This window comes from Ursus americanus, chromosome 8, assembly GCF_024610735.1.
Source record: "Ursus americanus isolate L20-20 chromosome 8, mUrsAme1.1.p, whole genome shotgun sequence".
Taxonomy (NCBI): domain Eukaryota; kingdom Metazoa; phylum Chordata; class Mammalia; order Carnivora; family Ursidae; genus Ursus; species Ursus americanus.
The window spans coordinates 57,667,189-57,681,227 of NC_142134.1; the positions used below are offsets into that span (position 1 = coordinate 57,667,189).

The 14,039-nt window shown below is 33.5% G+C and overlaps 1 pseudogene; it reads right to left on the reverse strand.

The window, feature by feature from the left end:
- Positions 1-1,083: 1,083 nt before the first annotated feature.
- Positions 1,084-14,039, reverse strand: part of LOC123775423 (armadillo repeat-containing protein 1-like) — a 60,570-nt pseudogene continuing 47,614 nt past the window's right edge.

Genomic DNA, 14,039 nt, shown 5'->3' on the forward strand with positions numbered 1-14,039 from the left:
ACCATTCTGTTAGTCTCAGTGCTGAGGATATTAGGCTCTCTATTGCAGTGCTCAGGTGTTCATTCACTGTCTTCCTGGGTGACAGACAGCTGTTACAATATCAGCAGTTCCCAGATTTTTGGTTCACCTCTACAGTGGTATGTTCTTGAATGCAACAATCCTTTCCTAATTCCTACCCATTCCCGGTTACTGCGGATGTAGACGCTCCTGTGTTGCTCCAGCTTGTAGGTGGTATTACTCAGCAGTTGTTCCTTAAGGACAAGCCTAGACTCTGCTTCTCTAGCTATTTCCAGGATTTTTCAATTACCTAATTACTTGTAGCAAAAAAAGTGTGATGTTTAAAATAGCTGGAGAAATTTCTGCTTCCTTCCTCCAATCTGGGATTTATCACTTACTCTAAGAATTCTCAAATCATACCTCCTACTGTATTATGCATATATTGTGCCCTTGGCCCAAATGCAAGTTTCTCCTGCTTTCTAACTAAATCATTTCATTTGCAACCCTATAAAAGTCTTGATCGTTCTTTTTTTTTTCTTTTAAGCTTTGATCATTCTGAACAACAGTGGGTGCATAGTAAACATTTACTTATTTCAATGAATGCATTCCCATATTCTTACTATAATTGCAGTTAAACATTAAATATTTGTTTGATACCTTCTTTGTTCTAGATATTATTCCAGGTATAGAAGTAATGAAGCAGACTTGATTTCTCTTCTTTTTTAAAATTATATTACCTATTATTATTTTACAATATTTCAAAAAATGCTGTTGCAGTTGCCTTAACTTTTTTATAAGACCTTTATAACAAAGCAATTCCACTTGTAGCATCTGTCCTTTTTACTACTGAGTGGGGCAAACTGGCCAATAAAATGTAAAATACAGCATACACAATCATGTAATCTAAAAAATTTTCATGATAACTTATTGCAACATGCACTTGACAGTTCACCACAACAATGGAAAACTGGCCCCTTGTTCGTTCACACAGTCCTTGAGAACCAAACTAAAGTCACCAGTAAAATGATCTGGATAAAAATTTGCGGCTTTGCTCTGGCAGGAACTTTACCTTCCAGGTGAGTCAACCTAAGACAATGCTTTGTCCTGCTCTTTGTGGGCTCTCATCCTTACGCAGGTAGTCAGGTAGTTCTGTGTTCTGTTTTACTTCCGCAGGCATGTCTGGGAATGGGACCAGCATTTCTTCTCCACTTTCACTTTTCACAACTTGCTGAGCCTTCATAACCTGGGTTGATGCTCTTGCTGATGCAAAGCCTCTGTTTTCAAATCTGGATGGATCCATACCACACAACTTTGAACAGCCATTTGAAAAGTAAATCTAATAACACCTTTAATTTTTTTCTTCAAATTTTTATTTAAATTCTAGTTAGTTAACATATAGTGTAATATTAGTTTCAGGAGCAGAATTTATTGATTTATCACTTACATATAACACCCAGTGCTCAATACAGCAAGTGCCCTCCTTAATACCCATCACCCATTTAGCCCATACCCTGCCCACCTCCCCTCCAGCAACTGTTTGTTCTCCACTGTTAAGAGTGTCTTATGGTTTGCTTCTTTCTCTTTTTCTCCCCTTCCCCTATGTTCCTCTGTTTTGCTTCTTAAATTCCACATGAGTGAAATCATATGGTATTAGTCTTTCTCTGACTGACTTATTTTGCTTAGCATAACACCCTCTAGTTTCACCCATATTGTTGCTAATGGCAAGATTTCATTCTTTCTGATGGTGGAATAATATTCCATTATGTGTGTATATGATATGCGTATCGTATATATATATGATATCTTCTTTATTCATTCATCAGTCAATGGACACTTGGCCTCCCTCTATAGTTTGGTTATTATTGATAATGCTACTTACTTTAAATATTGGGGTGCATGCTGAGCTTGAAAAAAGCATAGAAGAAACTAGAGAGATCTTTACCACAGAGATAAAAGACTTCAAAACACAGATATAAACACCTTTAATTTTTAACAAATCCTCTTCACAGAGAGTTCTCTGAGATGTATCATCAATACCATCTATGTGCAAAACCACTGTTTTGGAATGTTTGTATGTATTTCCCAGAAAAATCTGAGTTTTCCTTCTATGTGAATTCATTTCATTGAAACTATCACCATCTGCCATATTGGAAGACTGAAGAATGCCAGAAGCCAACAGTTTTGTTTCTCTTGGAGTTGTAGTCTCCAGCTACAGTAGATAGATAGATAGTACAGTAGATAGAGATATCCCAGATGCCTTAATGTAAATATGGCCTTTCAAATTCTTTCCTTTGTTGACCACCAAAGTTTCACTAAGATCAATTTTAACTTGCATGATTTCAAATATTTCTGCTGGTTTCCAGAGCAGTGGGAAGAAGCTCCAATTGCTTCAAACATATCTGACTGTTAGCAAGACCACCATTGACTTCAAAGATTAAGGAAAAATTAGTTCTTTTACATTGACACCAATTGTTTCTACTGTTACTATTATTAATGTCACCTCCACTACACCTTTAAATTACTACTGTCTTTTTACACACTCTGCCTCAATTATAATTATCAGTGTCAGCAATACGTCTTGGCTTTTTTTTTTTTTCATTCCAGCTTCAATACTTTACAGAGTAGTGCAAATTTCTGCAACTTCCACTTCCTCTTCCAAGTCTCTTCTTCCTCACCCTGCCTGGCTCCTTTTTTTAACCCTCTAACTCCTTTTCAAAGACCCTGGGTTTGCTCTGATAAATTTAGAAAGACTCATGCCCTTAAGGAACTCATCATCTACCAGGGAAAACCCAGTGATAAACAAGCAAACATAATATATGTTGCCCCTTGATGTCACCCAAAGGAGAAATTGTCACCTATCCAAGAAACCTGATTGTTTCCAGGGGCAAGAATGTGACAACTTGTTTTCTCTGGGCTCTCTGCCTTGATGTCATGCCTGACATGTTCAGCATTCTGGAAAATGGAAGAAGTATACAAATATTGTCCAGATTACAAATAATGGAAAAACCTAAGAGGACCATATCTGAGAAAACTGAATCTGAGTCAAGGGCTGAGCAAACCACAACAGAGAATTACCTAATAATTGTTCAAACTAAAAGTTAATAGTAATAGAGGGCTAATCATACACCAAGAAAAGGTCAAACTGTTCCAAGCTTTATATCTGTGTTAACTAAATTATTAATGAAAATTATTTACACATGAGGGAATGGAGGCCCTAAGAAGAGATAAACTTGTGCAAGGTTATATAAGTAGTAAGTGGCAGAGATGTGACCTGAGCCCAGGATATCTGGCTACCGAGACAGTGCTCTTAAATCCCACAGTATATCATTTCCTCATACAATCTAGAAAAATTTCTGGGATTCTGTAAAATCTAATTTTCTCCATACTCATATACATAACACACATATGGCCACACACATATAATATATATACACACATACATGTAATCATATAGCGTTTAACAGTTCACAAGGTATTCTCACATGTCTCAATCACAGCCACCACTCTTGATGTTAAATAATATCACTTTACATAAAAAAAATCCTAAAACTTCTGAGTGTGAAGAGAATTGTTCAAATTCACATGGTTTATAAGATTTTCCTCTAAGTCTTCCAATTGCATGGCTGTGTGTTCACTATCACTATATTAATATTCCGTTGAAAACCTGATATAAAACCAAAATCAGAAAATACAGCTAGATACAGCTGAGATTGATCTATTTTATGGATGGTTTTATGTGTTATGATTGAAAAAACTTGTCAGTTTTTCTCAGTTTCATCTAAGCAGTGGAAATAGCTTATGGTAACTTATCTTAATTGAAACCAATTAGATTTTCAAAGATCTTGTGGTTGAAATTGTAACCACACCGTGATCCACAAATTGAAAAACATAGCGTAGAATTAGAAGGCTTATAATATCTATCTATCATAGCGTAGAATTAGAAGGCTTATAATACGTAAAGACTTGATTGATCCAGTTTCTTCCCAAAGAATTCATACCGACGAGAATTTGATGTTTCCTTTGTATAAAATGTTTCTATTTAAAAGATACTTTAGTAAGCAGTATTTCCAAACTATTTATGACTCTTCCTTTGTGGCAATAAAAATGGAAATCAAACTGCAAATTTGTAGGTTCACTGAAAGGAAAACATAGGGTTTCAGCTTCAGGAATGACAGGTTCCAGGAGTTCAAATTTGCCTTCAGAAACTTTCATTTTCTCAAGTCTTACTTTTCCCTATATTGCTTTCATCCTCAAGAAGGCAGGGAGGCCTCCTCTATTCCAAGTTGGCAAGATGATCTCTAAATCTCTGTCCTATTCACTTTATAATTCCAAATGGAAACAAGGTTTCTCTTTCCCCAAATTGCAGAAAGTATTTTGAAATTGAATCTTGCTGGGCCACTTTCCTGAACCATGAGGATGAGATGAGGTTTGGTGGCTTTGGAAAGGAAAATAGGAATGTTTCCAATAGAAAAATATAGTGCATGTATGCTGAGAAGACAAAACATATGTCCAATATTGTGGTTAGCACAAAGTAACAGATGTCTACTGTAATGGTGAGTCAATATATAATGAATGATGGAAATGGTTCTAAGAGAATGCATCTGCTTGAAAGAAGAAATTCAACCCAAGGTAGAAAGGCTAAATTTCTAAGTGTTATTTGTAAATACAGTTCATTCCTGACAGGATTTTTGATTATTTATTTTATTTTTTTACATTTTTTAAAGATTTATTTATTTATTTTAGATAGGGAGAACAGAGGAGGAAGGGCAACGGGAGAGGGAGAGAGAGAGAAAGAATCTAAAGCAGACTCCTTGCTGAGCACAGAGCCTAAAGCAGGGCTTGATCTCACGACTCTGAGATTATGACCTGAGCCAAAATCAAGAGTCTGACACTTAACTGGCTGAGCCATCTGGGCACTCCTCATTACAGGACTTTTTAATTTGTATTATGTACATACTCACTTTTAAAATTCAGAGTACACATGTAGATAGTAATGTGATAGCAATATATCTGAGTTGATATGAAGCAAATGTGTCTTTTAGAAGAATTCATGAATACAGTAGTTCCCCCTTATTTGTGGTTTTACTTTTCACAGTTGGAGTTACCCACTGTCAACCACTCCCTGTCCAAAGGCAGATGATCCTCCTACTGAGATATGGTCAGGTCAATAGTAGTCTCACACTACATCACAAGGGTTATGTCATTCACCTCAATTCATCTCATCATGAGGCCATTTTATCCTCTCACATCATCACAAGAAGAAGGGTGAGCACAGTACAACATATTCTGAGAGAGAAACCAGATTCACAAAACTTTTATTACAGTATATTGTCATAATGGTTCTATTTTATTATTTGTTCTTCTAATTAATCTTTTACTGTGCTAATTTTAAGTTATGCTTTATCATAAGTATGAATGTATAGGAGAAACATAGTATATGTAGGGTTTGGTACCATTTGTGGTTTCAGGTATCCACTGGGAGTCTTGGAACATATCCCATATGGATAAGGAGGAAATACTATACTATTAAATGTTTTTCCAAAACTGAAGAGGAATATTTCATATAGATTACAATTTTGTATAATTTTCCTTTTTACTAAGAAGTCATAAAATACATTAGTGATTATTCCTTGCACTTTATATAACATGTAATATATAAAATTCACTTATATTGTGACTTACCTTATTTTGTGTAAACAATGTAATTACTAAAGCCATTACAAAATGTCATGGCCCAATAATGTACTTCTAATGAGTTAATAATGTATTTTTCACATGGTTATGAAAAATATACCAAAATAATTACTGTGTTCTATCATGTCTCTGATTGATAATATAAAATTCTAGCATTCTTAGTAAATTTAAGATATTCTTACAGAGAGAGCATCACAGCTAATTAATATATCATATCAGCATATACAGTTGTAACACTACATTCTATTATACAACTTGGAATTTTAAAAAATGGTAGTTTTCAGCATTTTGTTTCCATAGTAAATAAAATTTAACCTATGGCAAGTATAGAATCTACTTGGTTTATAAGGTTCTGTATGAGCCTAAATGTCACAGCTCAGTCTTTCAAAATTTATTTACTTTATTTGAGAAAGAGAGAAAGAGAAAGAGAGAACATGAGTGGGGAGAAGGACAGAGGAAGAGAATCCCCAAGCTGACTTCCCACTGAGCACAGAGCCCAAGTCTCACAACCCATGAGATTATGACCTGAGCCAAAACGAGGAGTCCAATGCCCAACTGACTGAGTCACCCAGGCGCCCCACTCAGCTCAGTCTTTATATAAATATATTGCCCCATCTTTCACAGATGAAAATTGGAGGGTGAAATAAGCCTAGTGCTGTCAGAACAAGCAACTCAACTGTGTGTGTGGGGGGTGCGTGTGCATGTGCAGTTATCTGATTATTCCCTGTTGTAATGCAGCGCTCCTTCTGTTCTTAATATATTTACCATCATACTACTAGAGAAAATAAGACCTATAATACAAGAGTTTAAGAATGCAACCATTAAGTTCTGTAAGAATACTCTTTCCAAAATATTTTGTTTCTTTCAGATGAAGTTGGGCTAAGAAATGACACAAAATTACAAATTTTAGTGTCTTGGTTTAAATATGAACACACTTCATAAAATCAATATGAAAAATCTTTCAATGTAGTGAATATCACACATCTCATTTTTAGCTTTGCTGATAACTTGGAACTGTTGTACAACAAGAAAAAATACTGTAATTTTAGTTACTCATAGGGGTTATAGTTATAATTTTTCAGTAATATCCTGGATAACTTTGATCAAATGACCTACCCCATCTTAGCTCATTATCTTTTTTTCTATAAAGGGAATGTTATCTCACAAGTGTCCTGAGATGATTAAATTATGCAACAAATGTGAAATGTATTGTAAAATGCAAAATGTTAAATACATTTTTGATTTGTTAAATTTTTATATAAATTTGTTAAACTTTTTATATAAATATTATGATTTGAATTTTAAAAGAACTAGGAATTTAAGAGGAAACAATATCTAAAATGGACACTAGGTATTAGAAGTTTTATGGTCATCTAGCATTACATATTAATGAAAGATATTTTGTTAGAATTTCCTGGAACATACCAGACATCATTCTACGTCAGGGCCTTTGCATTGGCAGTTTCTTATGTCTGAAGGGCCCTCTTCCTTATCCACATGGCTTCCTCCTCATCTCCTTGTCTTTGACTAAATGTTTCTTCCTCAATGAGTCTTTGCTGATCACTCTTTAAAACTGTAGTCTTCCTCCCCACCCTCCTACTTCTGATTCCTTTACTTTCTTGTCTTTCTTCTTATATCTGTTAACATTTGTGATCATCTGGCGTACTATATAGTATTACTTGTTTATCTTCTGTATGTACCTCCATGGAACATAAGCTCAAAAAGAATTTTTTATTGCTGTTTCACACTACTCTGTCAAGACAATTTTCTGGAGTATATTAGGCATCCTATCTATCTATCTATCCATCTATCATTATTTATTTATTGAATGAAAATATGTATATTTCTTACTCTAAACTAACCATACAACAAGTTGTACATAGATCAGCATGTACCTTTTTGATGTGTTACATCATTTTCATGGTTAATATATCTGAATGCGTACTTGCACCAAACAACACAATTGCATTTTCCTTGCCATAATTATTCTACTGGAAATGATAAGAATAATAATGATGATACATAAAGCACTTTACATATGCCAGACACTTTTGAAACACTCTACTTAACAATAACTCATTTATTTCTTGCAACAATCCTTTGAGATAGCTATTACTATATTTATTATCTTCATTTTATTGAATGCTAAAAATAAGGTATAGATGACCCATGGTCAAACTGCATAGTTGATTTTTTCTTTGAATGAAATTTTGTCTGCTTTTGGTGAAATCTGTCATTGGCATAATGTTGCAGTTTTGCAACATCTAACAAAAACACATTTTTACCAAATCATTATTAACTGTAAACACTCCTCAATGCTTTCTTGTGTTTCATAACTTATTTGGAACTTTTGTATATAATACTGCCACTGATTAGAATAATTTTGCCATTTAGATTACTAAACAAAACATTATCTTATGCTTGAAAATATTTGTATTATAGCTATGAAAATGACTTTCAGATAAATTTTGAACAAAAAGTTATGCTAAACAAGCAAGAATAGGAAAATTAGTCTGCATTCATTCTAAAGAAATAACACAAATTTCTATTAAGTATTTTCAGCTAGATTGCAAATGCTTCTTATGAGAAAATTAATCTTATTCAGAGCATACATTAAAAAATGTAAGCAGAAGACTTCAAATACATGGAGAGTTATTGATGTGCTGTATGCTTCATAAAGTTTATTCCTCATATCTGTTCTGCTATTAATATAAAAGAATTATATATTAAAAATACAGAGAGGGTTTTTAGATCATTTAAAATCCATTAAAAGCTAAGATATTCTTGTAATTAATTTTCTGCTGAGATGAGAATTCAGAACCTTGAAATAACTTGCAGATGGGCATTGTCATAGTGAAGAGAACCTTTGTCATCTTCCAAGAATCATTTTACTCCCTAGTAAAAATTCAAGGTACATTTATGTCTCACAATCAGGGTTGGTGGGCTGCTTCTTGGAAGGAAGATTGGGTGTCTTTCAATGCAATTTAATTTTAATATTTATTGAACTTAAAATGTCTTTCCTATTAACTTAGTCTTTTTAAATGGAAATACCCCTTGGAAAGAAGGTATTTGTCAACTTAATTTTTTATACTTTGGTTCTTTTCTTGATTCTTTTTTTTTTAAAGATTTTATTTATTTATTTGACAGAGATAGAGACAGCCAGCGAGAGAGGGAACACAAGCAGGGGGAGTAGGAGAGGAAGAAGCAGGCTCCCAATGGAGGAGCCTGATGTGGGGCTTGATCCCATAATGCCGGGATCACGCCCTGAGCCGAAGGCAGACGCTTAAGGACTGAGCCACCCAGGCTCCCCTCTTTTCTTGATTCTTGAAATAGTGACATGGAGCAAGGCAATTTATTTTGTGGTAATAATAATTGGGAAAAAGTGTTATCATGGCACATCATGATGAACATTGTCACTAGCATACGTTTGTCACTGGGACAATTAGTTATTTATTTTTGTGAAACAAATTACCCCCCCAAAATTACAGGTATAAACAATACACATTTATCACCTCATTGCTTCTGTGAACCATGAATTTGTGAGCAGTTTAGCTGCAGTCTTCACAAGGCTAGATTGGTTCCACTTTCAAACTTAATCACCTGACTATTGGCAGGATTTAGCTCCTCCCATGTTTTCGAACTGAGATGTCAGTCCCTCATAAGTATTGTCTGGAAACTTCCCTCAGTTCCTTTCCACATGGACTTCTCTATAGAGTAATTTACAACAAGTCTCCGTGCTTCATCAGGGCATGCAAGAGGGTAAGAGAGATTGCCATCAGAAAGAGAAGGCTAGCAAGTGGAAGTCACAGAGCTTTGTAAGTGATTATGGAAGTGACATCATGTCGCACTTGGCATATTGTAGTCACTAGGTCCAGTACACCCTAATAAGGCTAATAATACCAGCAGGATGGTTTTTTAGCTTATAAGATGAACGATGTATTCATTTAATAGCATATGGCAGAACTTCGGTTTTTACGGTAAATCACAGAGTATCAGTCTGATTGCCTATGATGAACTGGAATGTTTCCTCTGCCATTGAAATATTTTCTCACATCCAAAATGAAACGAAACAAAACAAAACAAAACCCACATTTTATGGTATTACCCCTTCTCTCTATAGAGAGCTTTCTTGACAGAGCATTCTGCACTCAAGAGGTCAGTTTTCTCACTACCAAGTCACCCCCAAACACCAGTACAGATAGACCCCTCCCCACCATTCCACCAAATCGCTCTATTGTTTTCCATGTCAATAAATCCAAACGACATTGTTCAGCCTTTATTAGTTGACCTGGTATCATCATTTTACACGATTGATCCTCTCTGTCTTGGAACAGGACTTTCTTTAACTACACAGCACATTCAACACTGTGTAGCCTATAAAGTCACAATATGGTCATAAGGGATTCACTGAGACAGAAGCATCTCTGTTTTCTTTTGTATTACTCTGAGACCCTAAGTACTGTTGCTACAGAAAGATGGGTCTTTGCACCAGGGGGAGCCTCTTTTCCTCAAAGCCAAATAAATAGTGATGAAAGCTCTTCAGAGAAGAAAGAGGCTGTGGGGGCAGAGAGATCCATCTGGCTCCAAAGCTGCATTCCTGGAAACAGAATTATCACACATGGTTCCATTCTGCCATTTTCTCTTTACCCCAAGGGAGCCGAATGACGAAGAGTAGAACATCTGAGGAACAATTTCTTAATGAGGAGTGAAAAGAATTAATTACTAAGAACCATATATAAAGGTATCTACCATAGACTTACATATTTTCTGTCCCAATATATGGTTTGCGAGAATTCCTCCAGACATAATAAATGTATTGTTTTTGATAAAAGTAACACATATTGACAGAAATGACTTTATTACCAAATGTTGATTTTAGTATTACCGCCAACCAAGCACACTAGTTATAAAATTACATGTATTCTACTAACTGCTATTTTGGGACCACGATATTTGAAACAGGTGATTACTAAATGTGTTGCGATTTTTCTAGCATATTGCTTATTCAATATTTGATGAGTGTTACTAGCAACTATTTGGAACAGAAACACTGAAGACAGGTATGAGATATTTGGCCAAGATTTTGTGATTATACGTGAAATATTTTGACAAGAGCTATAGGGAGAAAACTTTAGCGACAAAAAACAAAACAAAACAAAACAAAACAAAACAAAAAAACCCACAGGATTTTCTAGCAGGAAGTTAATGTGACAAATCAAGCCGACTTATTTCTTTAAACAACTAGATAATCTGAATATATTTCGAGTCCTGGTGAGCATCTTGATCTCTGTTAATACCAAAGACATCACTTTGGATACCAAAATAGTAATTTCAAAATAATATAGAAGTGTCTTTTGAATTACTTTAAATGAAAACATTTTTATACACACAACATTATTAGTACTTTCTGATAACATAAACATTATCCCTTGTATCATTCTTTGGTTTTTACTATTCTTTTAATATAGGTCTTTTTACTTCTATTATACCAAGGGCCTAGGACTTGGAGATTTTGACATTTGTTTTCTAATTCTCTGGTCTTTAGTTTCCTGGTCTCTAAATGTGGGTATGGGACTCAGTGCTGTATAACATCTCATGTGGATGTATCCATTCTATGAGTTGATGAGCATCAGCTCCTTCAGAAAAAGATTTGCACCATTCTTTTGCTTATTTCTAATGACACTTAGTGTGTGGTAGGTGGTTCATAAATATTTGGAGAAAGATGATTAAATTAATGCATGTTAATATTTTATATTAACATTATTTGATATTTATTGAATCCCATTGTATGTTAGGTAGGATCCTGGAAGAGAAAAAAGACATTAGGTAAAAACTAAATTAATCTGAAAAAACTAGATACTTTAGTTAATAATAATGCATGTCTTTGTTCATGTACCATACTTTGTAAAATGTTAATAATAGGGGAGGGGTATATGGAAACACTCTATAATGGCTTCTGAATTTTTCTATAAATCAAAAACTGTTTAAAAATGGAAGTTTATTGAAAAGCAAACAATTTTTTTATTTTATTCATTTGGGTATGAAGATTGTCCTTTTCTTAACCTTTATTTTCCAAATAATCCTTAAATTATCAGTTAATTTGTCCTGAGAACTTGTTAGGAAATATTTAAGCAATAGAAAATTAACTACATTTTTGTTCTTTACTAAGCATATCTGGGAGGTATGAGTTTATCCTTTAAAACTTCAGGCTATTTTCCCGCAGATCAAAAACAAAAGTTGAAAAACAAACCCTGTTCTTATCTATCTCTCCATATCAGCACATTTATTTTTTACTTCAACTTACAAATATGTCAAGATTCTAAAATATCAAATGATAAAAAATGCAAACCAGCAATCAAGAGAAATTCTTACACTCTGCAAAAACAAACGTGTCACTTTATACCACTGCCTTAAGAATTCCAGGTCAAAATATGGTGTCTTTAATTGTTAAGTGCTGTCAAATAAGATAAAATAAAAATTATGCCAAAAATTATGAAAATATACCTCATATACAAGCAAGATTAACTTCTCCAGATGACCTCAACTTTTCTACAGAAAATAAGCACTGGTTTACACTACTTACACAAATTTTTCTAAATCCTAGTCATACCATACATTGAATTATCTACTCTAAATTATTTCATCTCATTTAGAGTTAACATTATTTAGAGCTAATATTATGTTTTCCTTTAATAGTTATGCATTTAAAACATATCTACATATGTATTATTTATATATATCTGTATATCTCAACATATTATCATTTACAATGTTCTTTATTCTTTTCTGTGAGTTTATAAATTAAATTTATACCACCTTGGGTCATTTCCCTTCAGCTTGAGAAAAGAGTTCCCATGTATTTTTTACAGTATATTTCTAAGTAATTTGTTAATATTCTTTGCAAAAAGGATGCACTGCTATTATCCCTATTTTATGTATTGTGCAAAGAAGAGATATAAAGAGGGCACAGACACAGTGAAATAGCAAAGATCAATAGTAGATGTGTCCTAGGTAGGGAGCAGTTATACAATCTAAGAACGTATCAGGTCAGATGATGAGAAGGAATATCTCCTGCTGAAGAAATTAGGTCATAGAATATGTCAAGTGTTCAGGCAAATGGCAATAACATAAGGCAATGTTATCAGAAACTGAGTACAAAGTAAGGGCCAGGTTGTTTGATCATGGCTATTGTCCAGCTGGTAGAACTAAAAGACCAGATGAAAATAGAAATTCAATAATTCTGAAAAAAAAAACAAACACATAGTTTTGAACAATAGTTTTGAATCCACAAATCGTGGCCAGAGTTCAACATTTGGAGGTTAAGTGGCCTAAGTGTGAAAAATGAAGGGGTGTAAAGGCAATTAGATGATTTATTTCTTGAAATAAACCATTTTATGGAAAAGATAAATTTAGATAGATATAAAATCAATTTCAAGTACTTAAATATAAATCCTGATACTTTGCCTGGAAGCGGAAAGAAGTTAAATGATCATACTTAGTTAAAAATTAAATCTGTTTATCAGTGTAAGTTATAATCCTTTTATCAATGAAGAAAAATTAGAGCATGTAATATATATGCTTAGATGTAAGATGACAAAACACCCGTAATCAAAGACATGATTAAATAGAATAAATGGTTAAAACACCTTGTTAAGTAAAATGAAAACAAAAAGTAAATAAATCTGTAATGCAGTGTGAATCTTGTTTGTGGGTTATTAAACAATCTAATTTTAAAAAAATTAAAGTCATTAAACCCTGAATACAATGAAAATAATTGAATAAACTTGCTCCTAAACCTCAGATGAAATTAGTCAATTTCAAAAGTCATGGGAGGATGTAGTAAGTAGTAGTGTCTAGAGTCCCAATAAGGGGCATGCATTTTTGTGAAATGATTACTATGTAAATAGATGCTTTGTTAAATTGAGCTATTTTAAATTATGCTACATATTTAATCATATTTATAAATACATAAACATAGGGCAGTAAGGCATACATTTTTTCAAAGAACTGAATACATCAAAAGTATATTAAAATATATACAAATATGGGATATGACTACATTTAACCATAAATGTGTTTCTAGTATGCATGCCATATATATACATATACATATTATATATACACATATACATACATATATATATATATGTATATATATGTATGTTGTTTTAGGTTCTTCAGTGTAAACTATGCTCTGTATATTATTGCACCAACTTCTCTAAGATGGGATTTTTAAGTCTGAAATAATCGTTCTGATATCTGCTGTAAGGCATTGACTTTCGTGTAATGCTTGTAAATTATGTTGGTATTGTAATTATTCTTTCATGCTCTAGTTTACAATACTTTAA